At 44.8% G+C, this 25358-nt stretch overlaps 1 protein-coding gene across 6 annotated transcripts in view; it reads left to right on the forward strand.

Annotated features, from left to right (window-relative positions):
- The first annotated feature begins 346 nt into the window (after positions 1-346).
- KCNS3 (potassium voltage-gated channel modifier subfamily S member 3) overlaps positions 347-25358 on the forward strand; it is a 38121-nt gene continuing 13109 nt past the window's right edge. For 2 of the 6 annotated variants that reach the window (XM_053588142.1, XM_053588147.1), the window contains exons 1-2: positions 1210-1337; positions 21804-21993. The gene's annotated coding sequence lies outside the window, so the exon portion shown is untranslated. Of the gene's footprint in view, positions 601-1209; positions 1338-1434; positions 1625-2447; positions 2687-3326; positions 3742-21803; positions 21994-25358 lie in introns of those variants that run through there. The other 4 variants (XM_053588143.1, XM_053588144.1, XM_053588145.1 and 1 more) reach the window with 4 other exon arrangements.

Consider the following 25358-nt stretch of genomic DNA (forward strand, 5'->3'; position numbering starts at 1 on the left):
TTGACTCCCAATGTGGGTTTTTGATAAAAGAACAACTGGAAACCCACAGGTATCAGAGAGCATTTGATCAGGTCAGGAAAGTGTGTCACCTTTCGCATACAACCCTTTGCCCCCATCCCCTCCCCAGCGCTTGGCTCAGGACCTGTGTGGTCTCTCTAGGCGCTTGCTTGAGGTGAGTGGTCAGCGGCTGCTGGGCTGGGGGCGGCTGACAGAGAGCACGATGTGAGGTGGGAACCCAGGGAACACGGGCGCCTCCAGCTTGGAGCGGCTGGCTCCCAGGAATTATTGCACGTCTGCAGAACTTAAAAATCTGCAGTTTGGGGGCGGAAGGGGGAGCGCGGGGGTGGGTCCCAAGCGTCCCATTTCTCCTCCTGGCTGTCACCGAGCATTCTCGCTCAGTGCAGAGAGGCCAGCCATGCCTTCTGGACCACACTTTGCCCTCGCTGAGGTCCTGGTTTGTTCCTCAACCTTGGTTGAAGACATTTTCCCCGGACTCCCTGGAACCTTCGTCGGTCGGAAAGCGGACCGACTCCACTCGTTCCTCTTCTACATACCAGGTGTACCTGCTTGGCACAATGTCCAGCTACCTCTTCTGACTTGGTAAGTTGAGGAATGGGACAATCTACCCTGTTTCACGCTGTGCTGAGTCTTTAGGCAGCGGGACTGGAGGCAAACATCGACAGGAATGGGGCTGTATCTTCCTTCGCACTTTGTTTTAAAACAAGCTGGGGGCTCACGACTTGTTAAGAACACCCGCGCAAATTTGTGAAGTGTTGTTAAGGCCCCGACTTTCAATAAGGGGATGCCGCAGATTCTGCGGCCGGGCAGGAGGTCACCTTTTCCCCGCGGGACCGCGGTGCTTCGGGCCGGGAGGGCGTGCAGGTTGCACGTTCCTGCTTCAACCCAGAAAGAGCCGGACGCTCCGGGGGGTGACTGTGCACTTGGGCCTGGGCGCGGGTGCGCATCCTGCAGAGCCGGGTCGAAGTCCATCCATTCATCCCTCCGCATGTCTCGCTGTCTGATCCCCGCAGTCCGCAAGCGCTCGCACCCTCGGCCCGGGGTGCTCGGCTGCCAGCCAGGCGGAGCCGGCGGGCAGAGCGGGGACCAATGGGGCGGCGGCCCAGCGACCGGCCCCGCCCCGCCCCGCCCCGCCCGCAGCTCCCCGGAGCTGCGCTCCAGCCGGGCCAGACCCACCGACTGACTGACTGACGCTGGCCGCCGGTTGTCCTCGCCGCCGCGGCGGCGGGCGCGGAGCCGCGCCACGAGGCCTGATCCCTGCAGCGCGGGCGGGCGGCGTCGCAGAACGGAGCGACCTCGGCGCTCCCCGACTCCTGCAGGTACCCGCTAGCGTGCCCACCGTGCCGCGCGCTCCGGAGACTTCTCCGTGCGACCCTGCAACTTTATCGCACCTTCTCTCATCGTTTGCTGCCCCAGGTCCCCGCGGTCCAGGTGGCTCTGCAGATCTACGCCCGCAGGGGACTTTGCATCCCGCTGGGCGCCTGGTTGCGGAACCCCATCCTCAGGTCCCCAGAGCCCGCCGTCGCTGGAGCCCTAAGGCTCCGCCTGTTGCGTGAGCTGCGGGCGGCCAAAACGGTGTGTCAGTCTCTTTAAAAGCCGCAGGAAGGTATCTAGGATCAGCTTTCGGCCCATGCGGTGGGGTGGGAGGCGGGCTGGAGGACCCACTGCAAGCGGGAGAGTCGGTGAGCCTGGAAAGGCGGCACCTCGCGTGGGGCATCCCCGGGGCGTTTCCTTAGCTGGGAAGCTGTTCCTTTCCTTCCTAGAGAGGAGGCGCTTTCTTGGCGCTTGTAAGTGCTTCTCAGGCCGCCTGCCCCGCCTTCTTTCCAGTCATTCCTCCCCCCCCTTTGCCCTGCTGAGGTGCTAAGCGCCCCGCGACAGTTGCAGGAGCGCATCCAGGGCCCTTGCCCTTGTGCGGCACTGCGCCCAAGGGACTGCCGGCGCGCTCCGGCCGGGGTGGCTTGGGGCTGGTGGGGCCGGTGTGGGATCGCCTGAGGACTCTCGGCGTTTGAATCAGTGGCGGGGATGGGTGCTCCGGGGTCAGGAACTCCTCTTTTCCGCTCCTGGATGGGTGGCCGCCCGACCTCTTCAGGTGCCTGGGCTGTAAGTGAGATGGTCCTGCCGGCAGGGGCCGCGGCGAGCCTGGCTGGGCGCCTTTCGCATTGCGGGGTTCGTTCTGCACCCCCATCCCTGCTCGTTCCCTTCTCGCCTGTTTGCAAAAATCGCACCTTTTGCACCCTTGGTGTCTCTCTCTCGGTTTCGGCTGGGGAGACTGAACCGAGGGCTTAAGTTAGGCGGCTCGCAGAGGGACAGAAGACAGTTAGGGACTGTCTGCCAGAGTGACCCAGGGGCCCTGGTTTGGTGACTGGGCTTGAAGGGAGGGGGAGGGGCGGAGGTGTTTCTTGTCCTAGACAGTAAGTAGATTTGCGGTTCCGGAGCTTTCTTTTGGTTTTACACCTTTACCCTCTGAAAAGAGTGAGGCAGTTGAAGAAAACCAGTTCAAAAACCTTTCCTGTCTCTTTTCGTGGATTTGCTTAAGCGATTTGCATAACTATTCACTTAGGATTGTATAAATTACTCCTGGTTGCCCCTCTTCTTAGACTACTTGCAAGTACCTGCCCAGGTAAACAGGAAGCAAGCATTTTCCTGAGCACCTGTGTCCTTACTGAAGGTATGTGTCCAACTGCTTTGTTTTTTCCGTTATCTGGAGCTGAAACAGGGTGGCATTGATTCAGCGGTTGAACTTGGTAGAACGTGTGGATCCCATTCCTTACCCGGGTTGTGATCTTGAGGACACTGACTCATTCAGTTTGCATTTGCAACAAGCACCCCACCTCTGTTGACCAGGACTGGGGCTTGGCTGTGGGGCCAGCCCAAGATGGTGTGATTTCTTCTCCCCTTCTGAAGATGATAGGGTTTCCTCTTCCTGTCTAGTTCTTCTTTCTTTTTCACGGAATTCCTTCCTTCTCTTGTCCTAATGTTAAGTTTATTTCAGAATTAGGAATTTCTGTCAATATAGGGATGGGGAGAAGAAGGTGATGTTGAAGTCCTTGAGAACACTGAAACCAAAGTGTCCTAGGAAGGAGACTTGTGGGATCTGTTTTAATTTAATCTTGTGTCTGAGCCATTATCACAGACAAAAGCCATTGATGACTTCACTTATTTGTTGGTTAGGTGTATGAGAGCAAGTTGGGAGATCAGAGCAGTCTTTGCTCTTCAGAAATACTAAAAATATTAAAAATGCAATGCTTTGGAGCTTGGGTTTGCCAGCAAAGCACCAGCTAATTATCTTCTTTATCTTTTTTTCTAAGAAGGAAGAGGAAGAATGGGGATTGCAGGCCCCTCCTGCCTTCTGAGTTGTGCCCTTCGCTGTAATCCTTCACAGACGCACATCCTTCTGCTCCATCACACAACTCAACCGCCCGTGTCTGGCATTTGGGGTTGGGATGTGTCAGCCTGGAGAGAGCAGGCCCCACAGGGTTTTCCTCCTCCTCTTCCTTCTTGTTTCTTTAACAGATAATGCTTATTGGCTGCATACCATATGCCAGATACTCTGCTAGGCACTTTTCCAGGCCTTATCTCATTTAATCCTCATAACAACAGCATGAGGAAGTTTCCACTGCTGGGAGCCAGCAGTAGATGGAGCCTCCCTGGGTGCACCCTGAGTCACACAGAAGGCCAGCAGCACAGGGTCAACTCTCACCAGCGGGAAGGACACTATCCAGGGTAGGTCAAGGCTTAGGGGAAGGTGGGAGTGTTTATGGCCCCAGTTAATCAGGTGTCATGAAGAGGGATCTTTCAGAGTGCTACTGTGCTCCAGCCCTTATCTCTCTTTCTGTATAGCTTCTTGGCTTGAACATGTCACTTTGATTTTGGGGGTCTTGGTCTGTTCAGCTATAGGTATCTCGATTTGTGGTATTTATTGTTACTTTGTACTGGGCATTAACAACTAAGAGGTTTTTACAAGTGTTAACTCATTTCATCCTGATGGTAACATTAGCAGGTGTGTTCTATTATTACTATTATTTCCTTTAGATGAGGAAAAAGAGACAAGACTGAGTAGCCTATGCAAGGTCACCCAGCTGGGGCACAGGAAGCCGAGATTCTTTCCCCAGCAGCTCCAACACTATGCCCTATGCTTAGTAGGATCTTAGACTGAATTTTTTGAACAGTGACAGGTAGAGTTAGCTTGCCGTTATCAAGTGACTTTTGAGTCTGGTGTCTCAGCCTTAAAAAGAACCTTGAAGACAGCATAGAAAATTTTTCTCTTTACCTTTGCCAAAATAATCTGCTTTTCAGTGGAATTCTTCTCAGTTGGATAGGAAAAAAGGAAGATAGATCTTATCATAGGCTAAGCAAACATGGTTATTTTCCAGAGAATGTGTTTATCAATATAAAAGGCCCTAGAGAATGACAGAACACTTGGCTCACTGAGTCAAATCTGTCAAATAAGTTAACTAGTACCCAACCCAAAAGTATTTACTTTGGGTATGTACACTGTGCAGGCAGTGAGGGAAGGCAGATCCTACAAAGTGGTCTTTGAGCTTGACTTTACAGTGGATCTGGAGACTCAAGATCAATGAGCACAAGATAAAACAATATAAGATGCTAAATATTGAAGTCCTGATGACAATCACAGTGACTTGGCCACATTTGTGTAACTTATTATGGTTTGCCAGAACTTTCTCAGGGGATATTTCCTTTCAGTCCTCAGAGTGATAAGTGAAAGGCAGGACAGAGGTTAGGAAGTCCATATTGCAGATGGAGAAGTTAAAGCAAAGGGAAGCCTTGAACTTGGACTTACCTGGGGGTCCTCTGACTCCAGATCCTGCATCTTACTGCCTCACTTAGGTCTGGAACTAGAGGGCAGAGCAGGAGGGCAGTGAGATATCTGGAGTCCTTGGAGGTGGCTACGTCTGAACTTTATCCTAAAGCTGGCTTTTGCTTGCCAGCCGTGACTACCCAGGGTGCTTAATGGGATCAGGGGAGGGGGACTAAATCGAAATGAGGGAGGTGGAGAAAGATTTTTGCTATTTTATTTTTTCAGGGACCTGCTGTTATGTGAAGCGTGGAGTGAATACCCAATTATGATGAACACAATAACAATGTTTACAATGCACAATAAATTGTAGCAGCTGATTTAGAATTTCCATCCTCATCTTTATTATTTCTCTAGGTCATTTTTTGAAACTTCACAGCATGCACACATTATAAAAGTTAACTCTTTAATAAGCTAAAAATATTTATTAGACTAGGTTTAATAACCTAGGGCAAGGGGGCTCATTCTCTTTGGTATCCTGCAGAGCCTTGTGCCATGATTTATTTGCTTGGAGGAGATGCTGTATAAATAGTGTCTTCAGTTGCACAAGTGTTGAATGATAAAGGCATAAGATCTGCTTTTAGCCAGTAATGTTACAGATAACCAATTAATAGTGACAGCAGCTTCAGGAGGCTTACTGAAGTCCTAAATGAATGAAATATCCTGCTGATGTCCCACTGATCAGTCAACTTGATGCTCAACAGGGTTAACTTAATGAGTAACTTATGGAGGCACACATATACTCCCTTTACATATTCAAATATGCACATGCATTCATTTAAAAGCATTTGAATACTTACATATGTACTCTGCTAGGTGCTGGGTATAATGTGGCAAAACAAACAGATCTGGGGGGGAAAGCGGTGGGGAGACAGATATTAAATAAATGCAAAATTTGAGTAGTGGTAAATACTGAAAAGGACTTATGGGAGAGATAACTAGGGTGGGGAGGGCATTAGTGTAGACTAGAAGGTCAGAGAAGAATCTTTAGAGGAAGAGGCATTTCTTTCTGAGTGACAGGCAGGAGTCCATCCAGCAAAGAGTGGGAGGATGGGAATTCCAGATGAGGATTCTCAGGCAGGAATGAGAATCACTTCAGGAGAACACGGTGGGGGTGGCTGGGAGGAGTTTGGACAAGAGTTTAGGGGTCAGATCATGCTTCACCTGTTAGGCCGAGTTCTGAGGGCTGTGGACAGGAGTTAATGAATTTGCAGCAGGTGACTGTCAGGAACTGATTTCTCTTTATACACGATCATCTGTGAGGGCTGTGAAGAACAGATAGGTGTGGGTGTGGTAATAGTTTGGGAGGCTTGTAGCAGAGGTGAGACCTAAAGCCAAGTGGGACTGGCTTGAAAAATGAATGGAGGTGAGAAAGTGCAGAGCACACAGCTGTAGCTTGGTTATGAAAGGCAGCAGAGGGATGTGGGGGTGTCGGGCTGGGTTTGTGTCTGTGGCTGTCTACGTGGAACATGACTTAGGCTGAGTTCAGCTTCTCAGTAAATCAGCACATATATGTCTCTGTGTATAGAGATAACTACAGGGCACCAGCACTTGTAGAAGATTAGATATTTGAACCCTGGCTCTGGCTCTGGATCTGACTCTAAATCTGAATAATTCTGAGCATATCACTTGTTTTTCCCTGCAGTTTTCTCCCATGGCCTGGTGATTTTATGATTAATAATAAAACACAGTCTTCCTACAAATCTTGTTCTTTAATAGCATCGTTTGAACGTGTTGCTTTGGAATATTTTGTAAGTTGAATTAGAACTATGAGTGAGGATATAGGAACAATTGTGCTGGGATTCTAAGCATTTTCTGATTGATCATCACCAATAAGTTGTTTTCAAATTGGCTTAAATGCAGACATAGTAGTAATAAACCTTATGGTGAGGAGACACCAGCCCTTCCACTGTATGAAGGGGGAGGCCTGCTGGGGTGCCCTGGGTGTGGTGATAAGCCACTCTCTCTGTCTCAGTAGTATCCTTTCTTATCTGGTTCTTCCTCTGTACTCATGGATGTCTGGTAAAGACATGGAAGAGAGGCATGCCTGGCCTGTTTTCCGAGAACCCATGTGTGTTAGCCAGCATTCTCCAGAGAAATAGAATCAATAGGGTATGTTTATGCTTGGAAAGATATTTATTAGGAGAAATTGGCTCACATAGTTATGGAGACTGGTAAATCCCAAATTGGCAGGGTGGGCCCACAGGCTGGCAACCCAGGAAAGTCAATGCTCCAGTTCAAGGCCAGAGACAATCTGATGGCCCGTTCTTTCTTACTCAAGGGAGGCCAGTCTTTCTGTTCTATTTAGGCTTTCAACTGATTTGATGAGGCACTTATGGAGGGCAGTCAGCTTTACTCAGCAGTCACCAATTCAAATTAAAAACACCTGCACAAAAACACCTAGAATTATGTTTGACCAAATATCTGGGTACCCTGTGGCCCAGCCAAGTTGACACATAAAATTAGCCATTGCATCACATTTGGGAGAATACACCGGCCTGAAGATCAATGATGAATGTCACAGATTGTCTGATGGGTCCTTAGAGGAGGCTAGAGTACCCAGTGATCAATTTCTAGTTGCAGGGAATGAGAGTGTAAATAGGGCCATAGAATTAGAAGTTACTCCAAAGCTCAGTTAAGTCATTTGCTGCCTCCATAAGACTTCTTTTGGGAATACTGAGTTAAACCCTGGAAAATTAGTATGTTGAGATAAAAGAATGCTAGCAGCCTAAATTTGGAGGCTTGAACGTGCTTTTTTATTCCACTGTGGACTGGTTTGGCTTTCCTAAGCTGTGATGGATGTGCCAAGGTAAAACTAAAAGCATTTCCTATGACTTACTTGAGGTAAAAATGTAATTGTTCAAAGATATTAGAGAACTTCATGGTTATACTCTGTGGTTTATAGATTTGGAATGAGAGGGGATGCCTGGGTTCTGGCAAGGGCTTTTCAGCATTCTTGTCATTGAGGTTGATAAATCACACTCTCTGGGGCAATGTTTTTCTTGTGGGTGTTTACGGTCTCAGTTTTTAAGTGTAGTACCTTTGAGAGGCCAGTGACATAGGTCTCCAACCTCCTTTCCTTGGTGATTAGATGTTGCCTGGACAATATTCCCCCTTGAGGAGGTATTTCAAGGTTGTGCCTCTTGGATAAAGCTTGTGTCCTCTTGGTTAAAAATGTAAGGGGAAAGTACTATGTATAGCAGTGTCTGTCTGCCCATCCAGCTGTCTCTGCCATAATGTAAAAAGGTATTGATGCCCCCATATGCTCCCCAATATTCTCGTTAAAACACAATTCCCACAAAGTAACCTCTCTTGAGATGTGCAAATAGGAATCCCGTGAAAGTTCATGCAGTACCTGAGAACTTGGCCTTGTAAGCAGGTTCCCAGACTCCTTGATCTAGTTAGAAATAGAGTGTCAGTGTGGCATGTCTTTTTGGTGATGAGCACTGAGTTTTCGTCTTCCAGCTTCTCCAGACATAAAGCAGAACACTATGCCTTCTCATTTGGTTTCATTATGTGGGGGTTTGAAATGAAGAGTTAGGGACACACGGTTACATAGTGTGGCCCTGAACTCCAGAGGGTTTGCTCCTAGTTTCTCTGTATCTCATCCCTGTTACCCACATCAGTAGAGTGAAGGCTGCATAGCAGGCCCTCCTGTTTTATAACCCTTCCTTTGCAAGTTAGTTTGAGCAATGAGCAACCATTTCCAAGCAAGCCCTTTTAGACTCCAGGATGAGCTTTCAGGCTGCCTCACCCCAGCTGATGTGAATCCTAGTGAGAGGATAGCGAGGTGGTTTTGAGTCCTGGGACCTGAGCACTATGTGGTGTAGAAGAGGGGAGTTTTCTCCTCTGGGAACGAGGCCACACACTTGCTTCACGTGCCCATCAATGCAGATGCACACCCTTGAGGAGACAAGAGTGCTCATTAGTGTGGGCTGCTTAGTTGATTCGAGAAATGTAGACAAACTGCAAAAGAATACCATAGTATTTTTTCCAAGTCTATGTAATGAACTTCGACAATCGCCCAAACTCTGTTTTGTTTAAATTTCAAAGTATGAAGGGGGTACAAATGTTTTAGATTACTTGGACCATGTTCATAATGCTTGAGTCCCAGCTAAAGATGTGCTTGTCACCCAAATAGTGTTCACAGTACCTGGTAGGTACAAAACCCTGTTTTGCACCATTCTGTTGTGAACTTCATCAGAAACTACCAAATGAGTAGAGTGTGAAACTATTTTGAATTACCCTATTGAAACTAACTTGAGTGGGAAACTCACAGACATGGAAACCTTGATTGTGAAAGTCAGGTGAAGAAAGCCGTGTTTTACCTGACAGTACTTGGAGTTTGTGTGCGCCTTCTTAGTGTGGAGGGAGGACGGCCTTCCGGCAGGGCAGAAGGGAAGCTGCACCTGTCCAGAGGTGATGCCTGAAGCTGTCCCTGAAGCTTGGCTCATGCTGGGCTCGCTGGAGGATGCAGTGTTCTTCTGGGGATCTTTCTTCTTCCTTCCAGCTCACTTCCTCCTGATTCTTTATGTGGGGAAGCTGGGAACTCAGAGAGAGGTGAGGGTATTTAGGAAATGGACTGGAGAAAGGAGACTCAATGTGACAATTATTTTTAATAAGTCAAATTGAAAACTCTTTTGCCTTGCATTGCCTGAGGACCTCATTATTTTTATAATTTTCTTTCATATTGATGAAGTATAGAATTAGTCAGAGTGGGTAGTTCAAAGCATTTTAAAAAATCCTCCCAGGATGGCTTCCAGGAGCTGACTGGATGTGGATGTTTGTGAAGTATAAACACGTTTGTTACTACCTTCCAAATAATGGACTTACCAGACGCTATATAAACCATCGTGTGTACTTTGTCATATCTTTTCAAAAGTTAAGTGAAACTTTTTTTTACTCCCATAAAATAAATAGTCACTGTGGCAACTTATTACAGCAATAGACACTTGGCTGAGGATTTATGGTTGGGAAAAAGCACTCTGTTTTTTTCTAGCAGCAATAAACACTTTTCTGAAATCCTTTGGAAATGCCAAAGCACTGTCAGGTGCTGGCTGGGGTGCAGAGAAACAATAGCCTCGTTAGGGAGCTCACCACAGAGTCCTGGAGCCCCCCGAGAGGTGGTAAGAGTGAAGGCACCTTGCCAGTAGCCCTCCCCCCTCCATCGTGAGTGAGAAAATTCCTATCTCTTACCTTTAAGTGGGATATTCATTCAGTTATAATTCTCCACACATGTCCCATTGTCTGTGCTGTAGCAGACACTGACATCGCTGTATTGCTAAGAAATGGGGCTCTGCAAGCACAAGATAGAGAGGCCTACTTGGCATCAGGGGTGTGTATATGGGAAGAAAGGGTTAGAAAGTGTCCTGGGAGAGGTGATATTTGAGCCGATTTCTTAAAGATGTAACTAGAATTAATTGGAAAAGAAGGGAAAAGGACACTTCAATTAGTGGGAACAGCTTCAGTGACTTTTAGAAGGGAGATGGCACAACGCTTTTGAGGACAGGGTATAACGTGACTGGGTTGAGACAGAGGGGTGTGAAGTAGATTGGTGGATATAGAGGACAGACAGGGGCAGGGGGTGGGGAGCCCGTGGCCCTATGCCCACATGTGGCCTTCTGGATCCCTGAGTGCAGCCTTTTGACTGAATCCAATTTTACAGAATGAATTCTCTTCATAAAGGGATTTGTTCTGTGAAGTTAGGATTTGGTCAAAGGGCGGCGTTTGGGGATGTGGAGGGCCACAGGTGGCCTCGAGGATGCAGGTCGCCCACCTGACTAGGTCTCTGTTACTCAGATAACTCTGTTCCTTGATGCCTGAAATTCCTTATGCTGCTTCTTTTTCATCTTCTTTTTTTAAAGGTCAGGGATGGAGATTAAATGGAATTTTTTGGTCATACATCTGAAGCCCCGTAATTCTTTTGGGCCTGTCTTGGTGGAGCAGTAACTGCTGAGGGTGTCCCAAGAGACTCCTTCTGCTGGCTTCCTGTCCTTGCCCAGGACAGCCATAGGGTGGGCAGGTGCTGTAGGCCCAGCCAGCCAGACTCTCTGTCAGTTGTGTGACTTGAGGACCGGAGACACCGCTGTAGTGAATTCGTACCTGTGATGGCTCCCTGGCCAGACTCTTCCTCTGTTAAGTTTTCCTGTAGTTTCTGCTTCCAGGTTCCTCGGAAGGGCCCTGGCTCCTGCCTTTTTCCAGAAGTGGCTCTTTGGACTTCTCTTTGATTCTAGAAGCTTCATTTAGCCTTTGGAAAAAATTGTATTTCTTTGAGTTAGTCATAACCGGTTGCTGTTGCTTGTGTCCAAAGAACCCTAATAGGTGTAGGAAGTGTCCAGAGTTGAAAGACTAACCTCATAGCCTTCCTTACTGGTATGAGAGGGACACAGGCATTATTTGTAGAGATGGAAGAAGCAATGTTTTTGAAGGGGCTGAAGAAATTAGATTTCTGTAGAATGGACTTTGCCGGCTCCCCAGTATTGCTGTAGGCTGGTCCTACATCTACGTTGACTGGGGCAGGTCAAATTAGCATGAGGTAGGTGGGGGCTTACAATTCCACTTTGCGCTCTGGACTCTGGCAATACTTACTGATAAAAATAATAATAGTCAGTATTGATGTGGCAGTTCTGGGATGTGCCAGACATTGTTATAAATGTGGTATATACACATATTATCCCATTTAATCCTCATAACCACACTTAGATGTAGATACTATTATCATCTTATATTCAATTATTGTTATTATATACATCCACCTATCTATCAATAGATGAGGAAACCTAATGATTTAGTCAAGTCAAACAACCAGAAAGTGGCAGGCTGGGCTTTCAAATCAAGGCAGGCTTGTGGCAGAGTCTAGGTTTTTACCTTCGGTTCTGAATATTAGCTACTTCTCTTCCTGGCTGGGCAAGTTATTTAACCTCCATGGCCTCAGAATCCTCATTTGCAGAATGGGAGTAATAATAGTATTTGTCTAGCATTAGGTGGCCTATAATAAAATGCTTCAGGTAATGTCTGGCAAAATTAAGCACGGTAAAATTCTTTCCTAGAAAAGCTATTTTGCAATGGGCACTATAAAGGAGATTGAATGTAAATACTTTATAAAAGTAAGCATGGAAAGAATTATGACTCTTCTCCCATCCTTATGCATTGTAGCTCTTCACAGAAAGGGGATGAAGTCAGAAAAAGTCATTGGTATTGTCCCTAGGCTTCTTTAGGGAGATAAGGCCAATGTACAGTTTGTTTTAAGGATGTGAGCCCGATACGTAAGGACAGACAACAAACCACCCCCAACAGGAGCAAAGTATGACGAGCCTCCCTGGGCTGGCCACCTCTGCTTTCTACTTAACTGTTTCAAACCTCAGTTTCCTCATCTGTAAATGAATAATGCCTGACTCTTGATCACGGGATTAAAGAAGTTCTGTCATTCATTCATTATATTTGTTGGGCTTTAGGGATACAAAGACTAAGAAAAAAAAAATAGATCCTACCTTTGCAGAGCTCATAGTGAAGTGTGGAGACAGTGAGTAAATTGTTCTCAAGCCAGTTCAATGCTCTGAAAGAGGCGAGTGCTGGTGGGTGGGGTGGCCAGTGGGAGCCTGGTATTGGGAAGAGAGAGGTCTGGGTCAGGAATTGGCTCTTGATATTAGGATAGAGCTGTCTTGAAGGGCAGATAAAATAAGTGCAGAGAAATGGAGTACTTTAGTTGTCCTTTGCTTACATTTTATAAGAACAATAAGAAATCCAGTCTTAGCTTTGATTGGCAGATCATACTAAAAGAAGTGGTTGTTCTTGTTAAAACAAAGCCCTTTGGGTTATAGAATGGGACGAAGTGCTTTTTATATGTCTGTGTGAAGACAGCTCTGTCAACTTTAGGCCTCACTGGAGTTAAACACATTTTTACGAATTTAACATGTAAGCAGCGGTGCCTTAAAATAGGTAATTTTACATTTTAACAATTGCAGTTTAAGTTGAACAAAGTCTGGTGGGGTTATGTTCCCTGCATTAACTCATGAATAATATGCTGTCCATTTCCGTTTAGTATTTGCCAGGTAGACTCCGTGTGATGATCTGATCAATCAACATCACTTCTATTGCAGTCGGGGATAGTGAACTTTTATTGGTTTTATGCCAATACAATTGTATTGTTTTCATTTGAGCCAATTTATAACTTGTACGTGTGCATACATTAGAACTTATTTATCTTGTCTTTGGTAAAAACTGTCTTAACTAAGGAAAAAATGTGTCCTCCTCCCCCTAATTCTCAGTGGCTGATAAATTAGCTACTTTTCTTCTGTGGTGAACATGGTTTCAAAAGTACATTTGTTGTGCATTTTCTATTCTCCCAGTTAATGCCATGGGCAAGAGAGACTATAATATGACACAGGATATGTTGCAAATGTTAGCCAATTCATTAATTCGTTTATTAATTCAACAGAATAATTTTTAAGAACTTACGATGTGTCAGATGAGATTCTAGGCACTAGAAATTCAATGGTGCATAAGGCAAACAAAAATCTCTACACTTGTGGAGCTCATACTGGCATAGGGAAGCAAATAGTAAATAAAAAAATATACACATATATATGCCTATATGTGTCTAAATATATTTTAGGGAGTGGCAAATACTAATGATTAGAATAAAACATAGAAGGGGGCAGGAGTTCTTTGGGAGGGTATTGACATTTTAGATAGGGTAACCAAGAAAGGTCTTATTGAAAAGATGTCACTGGAGTAGACATCTAAGGAGGAGAGGGGGCATGCCATACGGGCACTTGGGGACCAGCCAGTGCAAAGGGCCTGGGGCAGGACGTGCCTCACTTGGCCTGATTAAGGATTATCAGGGATACCATATGCCAGAGGGTTAGAAGATGAGAATGGACAAGTAAAGTGGGGGAAAGGTGGGTGGTAGGAGCTGTAAGTAGAATGGAACATGGTAGTAACATAGTGTGACTTACGTTTTGATAGAATCTTTAGCTCAGTGGTTCTCAGCCTTCTTAATGCCGCCAACCTTTAATATGGTTAAAAGGGGTCATGACCCACAGGTTGAAAACCGCTCCTCTAGCTAAAGTATTCTTAACCTCTCCAATCCAACCGCCCTTTTTGGCCATGGACCCCCTTTAGTGGTCTGGAGCAGCTAATGACCCCCTTTCAAAATAGCACTTTTAAATGCAAAAGGTAGAAGTCACAGGATATACAGGAATCCTATTGTATTAAAATACAGTTATCAAAATAGTAAGACTAATTTATGATTTAGTAATATGTGTGCTTTCTTTGTTAACTCATTAATTAAAATCTAGCAGTAGGTCTGTAACTAATGTGATTCCAAAGTAATTATGAGCACAAATTATATTTTGGGATATCTGCAACAACTCTGATACAGTTGAAATTATTCAATTTCTATTGATGTAAAGTCACAGGTACTGCTAAGACATAAGGCTAATATCTTGGGCCAATGCCTGCATTTTTAATGGAAGGAATTGCTAAATTTCATTTAAAGATTAGTGAAAATAAAGATTTTTTTTATTCCCATCTAAATTCGAGGACTTCCTGGATTCTCAGTACAGATCCCTACTCTGACTGTTAGGTGGAGAACAGATTCAGTGAAACCCAAAGGTGGAATGAACAAATGAAATGTTGCCAATGTTTCTGTTCTTGTCTATATTTCAGTTGGCACGAGTGGGATTCACAGCTATTATTTCAGATCACTGGAATTCCTAGTGGACTGGGGTACCCGATGGCAGCTTCTAATTTTTTAGATGTCTAAGGAACAGCAGTAATGCCAAGAGGTCTTTACATTTCTCTGACTTGGTTCCTGGCTAAAACATTCAGGAGGCCTGGAGTGTGATTCCTTTGTACCTTCAGATCCTCTGTACGGCCACAGGCAGTCCCTCTTCTTCTCCCAGGGACAGCTCCCACCTCAGTCGTTCCTAGTTCACAAAGATATGGAGAGTACAGACGCATAGTTTGTATTCTATAAAGACATAATCTCTGTCAATCTCCCCAGCTCCAAGGACTACCTCTTATAGCCGAGCTCCCCTCTTGGCTGCTCTCTGTCTAAACCACAAGCTTTCTTGCCACTGTGTCTTGTGCGTTCTTTCCTCTCCTTGAAGAAGAGCCTTCTTACCCTTACCAGATCCTTTACTTGTTAATATTTGACCTCAAGGCTCAGCTCCAGATGCTACCTATTCACGTGACTGTCCCTAATTTCCAGTCCCAAAGAACTCTGAACTAAACTTCCCTGAAACCTTCTCTGTACCTTTCTGTGTGGTACCCGGCATTGTGCCTTGGAGTGCAGTTACTTATCTACTACCTGTTCCCCTCCTACAGGTTCTTCCAAGCTCCTATGAGCTCTGAGGGTAAGACCCATGTTATCTTTTGTCCTCCATGTTCCCAGGATGCCACAAAGCAACCAGGAGCACACAGCAGCAGCTTATGATTCGCACTGCTGATGCAGAAGTGCATGTCTGAAATTTCACTTGGTTTCTCTCTCACTCCCCCTCTACCCTACCCAAATGCTGACTAAAACTGCTTATAAGCTTTTATTTTTCCAAATAGAAATAACCGTTTTCATAAGTATTATGTAATACCTACTCATTTAAAGAAATTCGCACAATATTGACAGGGAGTAGAAAGCAAAAATCACTGTAAATTCTATTATCCAGAGAGAATGCATCTAACACTTTGTTGTATGTTCTTATAGATTTTTATTCCACTCTAAAAAATTCAACATTTTATAAAGGTAGAATCATGCCATATATTATATTGTAATTATTTTTCTTTTTTCCTTATCTTAACTGTGACTGTTTATGGATCTACAGGCCGTTGGAGTGTTGTGGTTAAGAGAATGGCTTTGTTGTTTGGGTTCAAATCGTGGAGTTGTCATTTAACAGCTGTTGATTCCAGAGAGTTAGTTAACTTTTCTGTTCATCAGTTTCCCTGTCTATAAAAGGAATGCAATGAAAACACTGCTTGTACAAATGTTGTGAGGGCTAAATAAGTTGAGACATGTAAACACTTAGCACAGGGCCCAGCTCAGTATATGGGAGGTATTCCTATTATTATTTCGGAATGGCTAAAGAGTATTCATTGCATGGCTATTCCCAGTCCATTTACTTATTCTTCTACCAATGGACACTTAGGTTGCTTTTGTCTCTTTTACTGTTATGAATAATTAATAATGCAATGAACTTCCTTGTACATACATTGTTGAATACTTGTCTGACTTATTTCCTCAGGATACATTCCAAAATGGGAAACTGGGACTTGGTGATGTACATCGCTGTAATGCCCTCTAGAAGGGTTTCTTTCAACCAGTTTGTACTTCTGTTAACACCGTGCAGTGTGGTTTTTCCAGTTGCCCTCCAGAGATGCTTGCCCTCAGTTCCTCTTTTGTGTGCCAGTGACAGTCATTTGATATGTCACCCATTTAAAACACAGAGACAGAGGCAACTGGTGCAGGGTCTCCAGTTGGGCAAATTCGACCTGCCTGTTTCCTGGTTGTAGCCTGAGCCTCGGTCTTCAGCGACAAGTTGGATGGGGCCTGGGCAGTTCATTCACCCGGGCCTGTATAAATTGGTAGCTGCATGGGCTACTCGGAGTGACCCCAGACCTCTGTCAACACTGCGGTATAACCATGCTGGGCTGGTGTTTCCTCCTGTGATGTGCATGCACAGCTCCAGGGAGGCTCCTGGTCTGGCTGTCTCTGTTTTCCTCTCCTTGGATTGCTTTGGGGAGGTGACACAGCTGTATCCCTGCTGCCTCTCCTCTTCCTCGGGGGGAGGTTGTCTAGAAACACAGAACTCAAGGAGAGGAAGGTGGTGTTTAGTTACATACATCAAGCTGTTGGGATTTCTGGAGATGGGATTGCATTTACTCCTTCTGAGTTTCCAGGAGAAAATTAATTTATACTAACCTTTCAAAAATCATTTAGAGGCTTTGCTTTAAAAGTACTTACTGGTTTGTCCCTGAATATATTAGACCTTGAGAATTTTTTATTTTCTTTTTGGGACAGATTAAAAAATATCACATTAATTAAAGGATTTATCATATTAACTTAAGGTACTTCTTAAAATTTGGTAATTTAGGAAAAGTAAGTAGTTTAGGGATAACCTCAGTCATCTACAGTCTGCCCACTGGGAGATGTGTGGTTCTGACGACTTGGATTATTAGGATTTCAACATCAGTAAAATTTTTCTAGCACACTAAATCCAGTTGTGGCAGTCTGAAGCATTTTAATTTTATTTAAGAAAAAAGCACTGCGTGGCAATTCTCATTAGTTAAGCAAAATAGAGGTAGGGTCAAATCTCACCTCCACTATTATTTCTATAATTTTATTACTCTCCAATTTGATTGAAAATTGGTTTGTGGTTGATGAATAGTGGCAAGACTGTGAAACTGACATGTATGTGCCTTTTTCCCGGGATATCAGTGAGTTTCCGCAAGATTAGAGCTTTGGTCGGGAGGTGCAGTGTATTTAGTGGGAGCAGCTCTGCCTGTGGAAAGCCGTAGCAGGTGGTATGTCTGTAACTAGGCTAGGGCATGTGCCCATTGTATCACTGTGGCACTGAAAATGTTAGGAAATTTAAAACTCTCTCAGAGAAAATCACAACCTTTAGACTCAAATCCTATGAAGCATGCTTTGAGTTTCAACAAAAGGTTAAACTTGCTTGTTATCTTTCTTCATTTTAAACATTTTGGTTGTCTGACAAGCGAAATGCCATGACTGAATCCTAAAAGAACAAGTGTTGGGGGAATATCCTCAGCCCCAGGGGCAGAGGAAGTATTACTACAATTTGTCATTCCAAGCTTTCTGACCTTTCGCTCCCAAACAGGTGTCTGAGGTCCTTTAACTCTATCTGTAGGATACTGGTTCTCAACTGGGGATGATCTTTGCCCCCAAGAGACATTTAGCAGTATCTGGAGACATTTTTGGTTATCACAGCCTTGGGAGGGGGGAGGTGTGCTGCTGGCCTCTAGTGGGTGGAGGCTGGGGTGGGAGTTGCTGCTGAATACTCTTCTGTGGTCCCTCCATGCATAGAACATGGCATTACCTCGCCCCGCAATGTCAATGGAGCCAGAATTGTAGAATCCTCCTGTAGAAGTTTCCAAGGTCACAATGTCTCCAGGGAAGCTGGCTGGCTGCCAGGAGGAGGGGGGTTCAAAGGTGGCTATCATGGGTAGGGGTCAGCTCTCTGTCTGCACTGCAAACTTTAGAAACTCTTTCAGTTGTCCCAGAGTTGATCAAACTCATGTGGTTAAGTTGCATCGTGACTCAGGCAACTGCGTAAATAAACCTCTTCTTGTTTTATTAAGTTCCACTAAGAATTAGCGGACAGAGTGGACACTGTTGACCACACAGCTCGTATACTCCCTGTCGGCAAGATGCAGGAAAATCCAGATCACCAGGAGGTGCCTGGGGAGTCTGGAGTCAGAACAAGGAGATGTGTTTTGGGTGTAACATGATACCTGAAACCCTGATGTCCTGACATCTCAATCTCCATTCTTGAGATGTTCTACCATCAGGGTAGATGTGCTGAATCTTTAGGATAAGACCTTCCTCCTTCAGCCACTGCTGGGATTGGGTTTCAGAACCAGCTTCCATATCTCACACTTTTCTTCTCTGCTTCCACGACTGACAAACTGCCTTTCATTATCCGTATTGATTCTTTGCATTTATGTACTCTTTAGTCTTGTTGGCTCAGGGGAGACGAATTATTTCAAAAATATGTCAGGCACCATTGTGTGACAGGGGTAATCAATATGAAGACTGATCTTAGGACACTGTCCCTAACTGGAGGCTTTCTAAGTCTAGTGGGTAGCCCTGATGTGACCACATTTCAGAAGAAGGTGGGAAGGGTGGTGGTGGGGACACACAGAGCTCTTGAAATACAAGTGCTGCGACTCAGACCTGTGCTCCATTGTCACCTGCACTGTCTGCTTTGATCTATCAGGCACTGAGTGTATAGTTTTTGAAGCAATCTTATTCCTTTGCTTTCTAGTCCTGGGAGAAGCAGGGGTGGGAAACCTGTGATCTCAAGGTCACATGTGGCCCCCCAGAACCTCAAGTGTAGCCCCTCAACTAAATCCAAACTTTACAGAACAAATTTTTTTAATAAAAGGATTTGTTCTGTAAAATTTGGATTCAGTCAAAAGGCCACAGTCAAGGATACAGAAGGCCACATGTGACCCCAAGACTGCATGGAGGGAGACATTCTCATTCTTGTGCACTGCTGTCCACTAGCTTTTTCCTGGCTTTTGTTCCAAGACTGGATGTCAAATCTCTGGATGATGAAAGAGTCCAATATGCACTTGATCTTCACCTTTTCCCTCTCAATGATGGAGGCCGTCATTTCACATGTTTTTGAATGCCTGTCGTCCACCCCTTAGGAAGTATGGCCAGGGTGGAGGGAAGTGCCAGGGTGATGCAGAGAGTTATTGTGAAGGGAGGGTAGCAATACTTGAGTGAGCTTGATGTGTTTTTCCAGGATCCTGCTGAATCACTCAGCAAAATCAGAAATCTGTTAAGTGCTAAATCATAAACAACGTGCCAACACTGATCAGGATGGTAGGAACACAGATTAATACAAACACCGGATAGGTAAGCAAGAAGGGGAGAGTACATGTTGGATGTACACATTTTTCTTCCCCCAAACATGCTTATTTGGATCATGTTCTGCCACTTCCCCCAGTCCTTCCTTGATTTCCCAACTAAGAGGAATCCTGAGTTTCCACATTAATTGAAATTGGAAAGACTTACATGAGTTTGAATCCTGGCTCTGATACTCCTTAGGTTTGAGGCTTTGTGCAGGTAGGTAGCTTCCCTGAACCCTGATGTCTTACCTACAAAATGGGACTAATAATACTTAGCCATGTATGGTGGTTGAGAACAGAGATGTATGTAGAACTCCCAGTGAGCTTCTTGGCTTCTTGCGGGGATGCAGAAAGTGCTAGTTATCATCTCCTGCTGAGAAGCCATACTATAGATGGGAATGCTCTTACAGGGGTGGGAATTGACATAAATTCACTGGAATAGGCATTAATGGGTGTTACATGTTTTCTGAAAATCTAGTTTTTAGATAAGAATGATGGTGATGAAAAATGGGGCAGGGCATGGGAATTCTGAGTTTTGGGGGGACGAAGAGAGAAAGGGACAGCCTGAGTTGGCATTTATTCTTCAGATGTTGACTTTTATTTATTTATTTTATTTTATTTATTTTTTTTTTTGGCCGGGGCTGAGTTTGAACCCGCCACCTCCGGCATATGGGACCAGCGCCCTACTCCTTGAGCCACAGGCGCCGCCCACAGATGTTGACTTTTAGAGGCCCAGCAGGTACCAGTGTCTGTGAAAAGGAAATGTGGCTCACCTCTCAGCATGTCCCTGAGCTGGCACTGACCTTTCCGGGATGATCTAGTGCAGTGAACTTCTAGGCAGTGCTTGGGCTTTCTTAGAAGTGCTGTGTAGCCAAAGTGCTTCGCTGTTTTTTTCTTCAGTAATTAACATACTGGTATCAAAGCTGTTTGCAGTTAATTAATTATCTCCCAGACAGATTAATCTTACAGGGAAAGGAAGACTTGTATTACTATATCCTTTTAAAAAGGTGCAACAACATTTCTTTCATTGGAAAGTAAATATCGGAGGCTGACCCAGTGGTGTGCTGTACTGGGAGGTTTTGAAGGAGGAGGAGAATGAGGAGAGGGGGAAGGGATTTTGGCTCCTGAACTGATTTTTTTCCTTCTGTTGAGATTTCTTTACCTCCTCTGCCAAGAGTTCCATATAAGAAGTTCAGTCTGGGCAGAGCTACGTTTTGCTTCTGGATCTTTCTTCCTTATTATCTATTTCTGTTATAGGTGGGAATTTACCCTTCTGCGAAGTCCAAACATGCTGCAGGATTGCTTTGCCTGTTGGGGCCAACTCAGAAACTGTGTTCCTGCTTTCTCCCCGGCCCCCTGCCCCACCAGTTGCCTATCGGTATTGTTAGGACCTCAGGACTTATTTGTGGGGTTTGGGGCCTGTGAGCTCTGGGGACTGGGGTCAGGCACTGCATCTGGTTGGCAATCCTGACGCCTGTGATAGCTCCCAGCAGATCTGAAACCACAGTCATGGTTTTTGTTTCATGACTGGCATAGCCAGAGGCACTTCTATCTTGCCTTTTGCTCAGAATGTTTTTCTTCTTTCTTTCCTCCCCCTTTTACACCTGATTGGAAAACATGAAAATCAGTGGATGGATGGTTAGACGCTGATGTGCAGCTGTGAAAATGCCTCAACATGAGGCCAGACTTACCTGGCTGGGGATTGGAATCTATTGCTTTCTTTATCTGGAGAGAGAAACTGAAATTTGTCTTTTTATTTATTTTGACACGGCCTTAGAACATGCTCCACCCTTCCACCCCACAAACATTAACAAGAGGACTCTGTGTTAGCACCTGTAATCATTTCTGATGTGTGAAATAAGGCAAAATTGAATTTGGCCAGCCTTTGAAACTTATTGATTTCAAATTAGAGCAGAAGTGTTAATTCTATTAGAGCAGTAACACCCAGAAGTTGGTCTCTGAGAAGGATTAAAATGTGTTCATTTAGAAGCTTATAAGGATATCATTGATAAATTAGCTGGGAGAATAATGCTCCTATGAGAAACTGCATGAGAGTGAGTGACTGTTGTACTAATTCTAGTGCCTGGTTTTATCTTTGGATGTTTCTTTGGCCTGTGTCCTTGGAGACACCCTAAGCATTCCACTTCAATTGAGTTCTGAGAGCTGTAAACCCATCCATGTGTCTGCTTGCCCACCTGTCCAATGGGAGCAATGTCTCCACAGGTGGAGAAAGACCACCTCCTGCATGAGAAATCGATGAGCTGTCAGAGTTGGGTCCAATCGGTAAAGTGCCCAGACCATGGATTCTGTCATAGAGTCTCTTGGGTGTATTTATTTTCTCCTTGGAGTTACAGTTGGCTGATGTTTTCTTCTGCAGGTGAGTGATTTTCCAGCAATTGCTTTGGCCTCTTCAACCAGAGAACAGGATTCTCCTCTTCCTTTTGGTCACCAAATGCCTATGTGCACTGCATGGACCAGTGAGGGGAGAAGGGTGGAGCTTCTTGGATGATGATGGACATCCCCCCGGGCAGGATGAAGGCAGAGAGTGTGGCATCACCACCTGAAGGGTAAGAGTTGCCTTTCTCTTTTTCATATTCGCTGGAACACATTATTTATCAAAGGAAGACGAGAGGGAAACTTACAGTGTAGTGACAAAGGTAAAAGGTCATGAAAGGGACTCTTCTGATTGTCAAATCCATGGGGAAGTTGGGATAAACAATTAAACGGAAAGCGTCAGGCAAGAAGGATTGGATTGGAGTTGTGCTGAGGGACACCACAGTCCACTCTAAAAACTCTGTTGTCCACATTCCCATGATCTCCCTATTTTGACATTGAGAGAGTCACACTACTGTTATTGTGACTAGTTGCATTTGTGTTCATTTGAGCCAGTCTGGCTTAAAATGGGTGCCATGGAGCAGGAACTGGTCAATCTGGCACAGGTCACAGACTGGGCTGCTGATCAGAAGTATCTGGCCCGGAAACACATCTTAGTTTGAATCACCTAAAGTTAAAGACATGCTGGATCTATCTAATTAAACTTCAGCTATCCCACATAAAAATCATAGTCTGGGCATTGTCCTGGAACATCAACTGATATGTCTGTCTGTACTGGTCATGTGACTCCCCCCAAAGACTCTGTTGCTGAGTAGTGTCTGCCTCTTACTTACGTCTGGATAGCTCACCATAGTCCCTGATGAGCCCACTTCATTCATTTGATTGGTTGGCCACTGGAGGTATTTAATTTTGCCATGGTTGGGCTAGATCATTCTTCCAGCTCTTTGAAAAAAAGTGGTGGTAGCTTTTGTTCATTCTTTGAGATAAAAGCAAATATATTTTAGTAGGTGATAGGCAGCAGTTAGCATAAGAGACTAAAGCTGTAGTAGGACAGTAAATATCTCTTCCTTGGTGGAGCTTGGAGTAAGAGTAAGCAGTGATCAGACTCGTGGTGAGCATGGAGATCTCTAGAGACTGTTGTAGTACCTTGAGTTGCGCACTACACAATGGGCCGTGGGGGAGGTGAGGAGAGCAAGGGAGGCAGGGACAGGAGAACCACTGATCTAGTCGCATTCAAATTCTTCCAAACTCCCTACCTTGGACACCAGCATTTTCCTGGCGTAGATGTGTGTGCCATCCTCTGTGTGGCCTGGCTCAGCTAGAGACGTGGTGGGGTGTCTACAGCAGCGTTTGGGGGCCCCTCTTGTGGCAAAGTCTGCATTTTTACTGTTTCTGTTTGAAAAGCTATCATCTGTGATTCTTTGCTTTTTACAAAGAGGGCAGCTTTCTGGCTGCTTGGCTCCCTAAATCACTAAATCCCCCAGCCTCTGAGCAGCTCTCTGCTTGGAGATGAGCTGTGTGAATTATAGAGTTTCCTGGCGTTTTCAAAAAGGAGTAGTTACACTAAATAGAGGTCCAGAGGGCATGAGTATAACTTTAATATCATTGTACCAGTTGGAGAAAGCAAGGGAGCAGGGAAAGGAGTAGGGGCCGGGAAGGGGTAAGGGAGAAAAACTGTGATATCACTTTTATTTTTCGAATGAACTTTTACATGTGTCTTGATTTTTATGTTTTTCAAAAGAATTTTGCATTTGTTCTATTATCCTCAGGGTGGGTTCATCACCATTGCCTGCTAATGTCCATATTTTGCACCAGTTGCTTTCCATGGATGGAGAATCTACCTACCCAAGGCCATGTACCTGGGTAGAGGTGGCGTGAAATCAAGCTTTCTGCATCTTAGAATTTAGGTCTTATTAGTTGCCTTGGATAGTTCACCGTGAGTAAGGGGACATAGGGGTTCATTTTGTTTAGGGGCAACATTTACAAGTTGGGTTCAGCTTTGAGACTGCTAGGGCCTGTGCCACAGCTGTGTCGTGGGCAGTGGCCTAGGCTATTAGAACACAGATGTAGAGCAGATCCAGGAAGGGGTTTTCTTGCCTGTCTGTTTGGCAGTGAGACTCAAACTTTACACCAAAGCTTCCTCAGTGGCCTGGGCTAGGCCTCTTGGAAGGCTACTGGAGGGAAGGACCTTCTCACTGCCCAGACAATGCCGTAAGAGAAAGCCATCCTGGGGAAGGTGCCTGGCTGGAGGTCACTGAGGAAGAGACATGGGTATGGACTGTGTTCAGATTTTCAATCTAGTTTATATTGGCTTAATTTATTTTGTATATCCTTATAGAAATAGAATTTGTCACAACCTGCCCTTTTTAAAAACCTAAATGATTTTTCTTTTACATTTAATAGAATGAAGTGAAATGTTCCCTTTTTAGAACATTCTTGTTCCAAAAAGATTGCCATAGGAATGCTGAAAATGGCCTATTTTTGTTTGTATGTTTGTTTGTTTGATGAAAGGACTAGTGAATTATAGATTTCTGGACAAGTGGGAAGGAAAAACAAATCTAGGTTTTTTATTTACTTTTATGGAATTGGTTTTAAAAAATGGTTCTGCCTCAGCAAGAAAATGGTTTGTATTATTCTTCTTGTTTCCTTTCTGAGCAAAGCAAGTGTGTTATCAAAGATGGCCAGGGCCACATGCATGCATATATGTGTCAGCCTTGAAAAGACTCAGTTTTGAGAGAGTATTTTTTAAAGTGAATCAGAGAGCACGAGGCAAAGGGAATAGGAAGTGGTGGGTGAAAAAGGAGGTGAAAAAGAGGTTAATGGCTTTGAAAAGGCTTTACAGGGTGCCAGTGGGAGAGAAGTTGAGTCAATGTAGTTTTTTGAGCAGCCTTTTAATCTGCCAGTGAGTATCTCGGATTTTTGACATTCTTTTCTTTCTTATCAATCTTATAAGCACCGAGAGGCACATGGAGGCCAAATACTGTATAGAGTGTTCTCACCATGAGTGATTTGGATTGATAGTAGGCAAGGGGAATCAATACAGTGAGCCTAATCTCTCCTTGAGCAAGAGAATGAAAATTGCAGCTGGTTCTTCTCTCTGGGAGCCGAATGCCTGTATCCACAGGCATGTCTGATTTGGGACCCCACGTGTCCAGCAACATGCGATTAACAATGCCCTGACCGGTGCGTATAGCATTCTTCAGTGAGAATGGTTGACAAAAGATGAAAATCAGAATATGAACCAGTACCCACTTCCTCCCACTTAAAAAAAAAAATGCTCATGTTTGAAGCATAGTTTAAAGAGTCTGCCCCATAATAGCTGGGTAGTGCTTGTCAAAGTCTGAGTCTCAGGTTTCCCTATTTATAACTTGGGAGTCTAAGATCTGCCACTTACAGTTGTTGAAGAGTTGAAGGAAAGCATTCATTCTTTCATTTATTCTTACTCATTGCCTGCTAATGTCCATATACTACGCCAGTTGCTACAAGCACTTGCCACACTGCATGACCTCAATAAAGCTGCTTAGTACATTTTTCTTAAAACACCTTTAATGGAGAATCTTAACATGTCCAAAAATAGAATAAGAAATTAAACTCCTGT

Source organism: Nycticebus coucang, chromosome 4 (genome assembly GCF_027406575.1).
Source record: "Nycticebus coucang isolate mNycCou1 chromosome 4, mNycCou1.pri, whole genome shotgun sequence".
Lineage (NCBI taxonomy): Eukaryota > Metazoa > Chordata > Mammalia > Primates > Lorisidae > Nycticebus > Nycticebus coucang.